Source organism: Cucurbita pepo, chromosome LG12, assembly GCF_002806865.2.
Source record: "Cucurbita pepo subsp. pepo cultivar mu-cu-16 chromosome LG12, ASM280686v2, whole genome shotgun sequence".
Lineage (NCBI taxonomy): Eukaryota > Viridiplantae > Streptophyta > Magnoliopsida > Cucurbitales > Cucurbitaceae > Cucurbita > Cucurbita pepo.
Genome location: NC_036649.1, coordinates 4,689,578 through 4,693,691, shown reverse-complemented (window position 1 = coordinate 4,693,691; position 4,114 = coordinate 4,689,578).

Here is a 4,114-nt window from a genome sequence, read left to right as displayed (position 1 = left end):
TTGTACATTAGAAAACTCTTCATTGTCGTACATGTCATAGCATGTCATATCATAGTGCAATATAACATTTATACATGCACATCATCATAACATGAGATATCATCATAATGTATCATATCGTCAATATCTATACATCATCATAACATATCATAATATCATAGCATATCACATCATCATAACACATGTCATAGCATGTCATATCATAGTGCATGTCATAGCATTGTACATTAGAAAACTCTTCATTGTCGTACATGTCATAGCATGTCATATCATAGTGCAATATAACATTTATACATGCACATCATCATAACATGAGATATCATCATAATGTATCATAATATCATAGCATATCACATCATCATAACACATCATATCAAATTAAAATTAAAATTTTATTTCTTTAGAAAGGAAGCCCAAATACTTTTGGTTTGTGACATTGTTGGTGTTTATTTGTTTTATTTATACAATGTTTATCTTTTGTAGGATTTAAGACCATACTATCCATACAAATAATATTATTAATTATTTATAGAATGTTATCGGTAAGTGGTACGACAGATTTACTGTAACATCTTCCGTAGAATTTAAGACCATACCACTAATACAAATAATAACATTAATTATTAAGATCCCATAACATTATTTCCTTTTGGAATTATGGATAAAACAAACTTATATTGTTTGGGGTTTATATAGAAAACACTTTTTCTTTTTTCTTTTTTCTCTTTCTTGAAAACTTTACAACAATTTGAGTTTTATTTATTTATTTATTATTATTATTATTTTGGTTAATATCCTCCCTTTCGTTTTGTTTATCTAAATTTATGTCATCGTTACTTTGGATTATAATGGTTGTGCCCTATTTCGTGGAAGCAACTAAGTTTTTCTCTTGAAAATAATCTCATGGCGTGACAATAGACTTCAATTCTTAAAAAAAAAAAAATAAGTATATAAAAAATATAGATATCATAGGGAGAATTAATCATTACGATAGATACAATCTGAGTGATAGTTTTTCACTGATTCGTGTTTGAGAGAAAAGTATATCAAATTTATAAATCACAATTATTAAGTGAGGTACAAATATTTTCATTTTTTTCTGTGTAATAATTAGGAACAAAATTAGTAGAAAATTTTGGAGAATGGTACGGGGAATAAATTTTCCATCACGAACATAAGTATTGGAACCAGTTTCAATTTAATTTTATTAAGAATTAAATTAAAGCAACTAATACGAGAGTAAAAACTCTGTGTGTAGAAACTTCATTGATGTATTCCAACAACTTAGAAGTTATTTCACATTTCACAAAATTTCAAATACAAGGCCAAGGTTCGTGGAAGCTTTTTGAAATAAAATCTCAAAAGATTGGAGGAGAGTTTCAAAGATTGGAGAAGGAGAGAAAGCATAAGAGATGAGTGACACTTTTGGCTCGACACAAGTGTCTTTTTTATATATATATATAGGGATTCTAATAGAATCTTTGAAGAATAGTATATTTGAATATCTAATAGGTTAGGATATAATATATTATTCAAAACATATTTAAGTAATTTTAATTTTATTCAAATTTTAAATATATAATTTTATTTAATGTGTTTAACCTAGGTTATGTAACAACCCAATATTTCTACTCATCTAAAATCGGTATACATGACATTACATAACTTCTGTGGGATATAATCATTTAAAACGTCTTTTTATCCCTCTCTTTTCCATTCTATTTCAATTTGCTTCACTTTATTTGAATCCTTGTTCGTAGAGTAGTGGTTTATGTCGTAAATTGAACACTTCCCTTAATTTATTTCATAAATTATTTAGATCTCTCCCTTCTATGTGATTCTGGTTGTCTTTTGAAAATTGGTGAGAGGAAATGGTTGTCTTTTGAAAATTGGTGAGAGGAAATTGTTGACTGAATATTGGACAAAATTTGTGGAAGAAAATGAAAACAGAAAGCATAAAAATAATCAAGAAAGAAAACTTAGGATTTGACTTTTGTGAGCCCCTCATCCTATTCACTTATTTAAATAACTATTTTTTACTTCCCTCCAAATGGCCACCTAAAAAAATGGTAATTCATTTGACCGTGTTTGTCAAATAGTCAAAAGAAAAGATTCAATCAACTGAGTAAAAACGTGTAAAGACTAAATAAAGAAACCTTACGTTTTTATCTGACAATCTCCTGCTAAAACGTGTAGTATATCTACCTTATTATTTGAACTCCGATCTTTGAGCGTAGTTCCTCAAATTTTGCCCATGGCAGAGACTTGGTGAAGATGTCTCCAAGCTGTTCCTCTGTTCGGATGAAGTCAATCTTGATAAGCCCCCGATTTGCACACTCCCGAATGTAATGGAACTTGATCTTTATGTGCTTGCTTTGGTTGTGCAAAACTGAATTTTTGATCAGGGAGATCGTAGCTTTGTTGTCCACGTAAAACATTGGTGGATCGCCTTCTTTTTCAATATGTTCTTCCATTAGTCGCACAAGCCAGACTCCCTGTGTTGCTGCCGTCGAAGCGGCGATGTACTCTGCTTTGCAGGAAGATAAACCAACTACCTTTTGCTTAGTCGATTGCAAGCAGATTGCGCCGCCTGAGAGGAAGTAAATTATCTCGCTGGTGCTCTTACAATCATCAACGTCACTAGCCATGTCACTATCATTATAGGCGACCAGCTCAAGCTTCTCCTTTCCTCTCCCTGCGCAGTATCTCACACCTTAGCCTCTGGTTCCAGCCACATCCGGCCACATAGCACAGGATGCATTTGACAGCCACAAGATGCTCCTCCCTAGGTGCTCCCATAAACCTACTCACGTATCCAACAGAATAAGCAGGGTCAGGGCGTATGTTTACCAGATAGCGCAGGCTCCTGACAATGTTGCGGTAATTGGTGGAGTCGACTTTCGCTGTAGTGCCAGCTTTCCTCAGTTGGAGTCGGGCTTCCATTGGCGTTCTTGTAGGGTTACTGTCCGCTAGTCCAGCTGTGTCCAACAGCATTTTTGCGTACGCACCTTGACAGATGGTGATGCCGGCAGTACTTTGTTGCACTTCGATGCCGAGGTAGTAGCTGAGCACGCCGAGATCGCTCATCTTGAAGTTCTTTGACAACTCTCTCTTGAATAATCCGAGAACTTCCATGTTGCCTCCAGTGATTATGAGGTCGTCGATGTACACTCCCACGATCAGTTGCTACTCGCCATGGTCGTGCGTGTACATGCCATGCTTAGAGGCACAACGCTTGAACTTCAGCGACAATAGGGTACTGTCGAGCTTCACGTTCTAGGAACAACGAAGGAAATTTGTTGGAAGAAAATGAAAACAGAAAGAGTAAAAATAACCGATAGAAGAAACTTGGGATTTGACTTTGCTAAAAAAGTGGTCATTTGTTTGTCATTATATTCACTTATTTAAATAACAATAAAAATGGCCAAGATGGCCAACTAAATCTGTGACATTTCTCTACAAATGGCCACCTAAAAATGGTAACGACCAGTTTGTCAAATAGTCAAAACAATATATTCAATCAATTAAGTAAAAACGTGTAAAGGGTAAATAAAGAAACCTTAGCCTTTTATCTAACAATTCTAAGCCGCTATCTAAGATTTCCAAGCTGGCGAGTTTCCTGTGTGGTTCTTCCATCGGTATCTTCTCCCTCTGTAAGTTTTGATTCTCTTGAACTTTTGTTGTTTCAGTTTAGTTGTTGTGATTGCTTGATAGTGCAAAATGTGAGCATTCGAATTATTGCTCTGGATTGTACTGAGTTGTACGTGTGATTGTTAGATCAAGAGAAATTACACATTAATTGGAGACGACTTCGTCCTCGAATAGTGATTCTGCAGAAATCTACAAGTTAAAAGAATCGAAACATAGGAAACATGATTACTAACACTACTCCGATCTAACAAACTTTTACTTGAATCTAGTTTCTACTTCAAATGGAAATAAAAAAACAAAGAGAGAAAAGTCTAAAAATCGGTTTAAACATAAAATGAGACTGAGAGAGAGGGGGAGAGAGAGAGTTGTAAACACACAGCTCTTTGCATTATGAAACAAATCAACTTGGTTGGCTTTTATAGACTTACAAACTAACAAATTTAGAAACGATAAAATTAGTCTA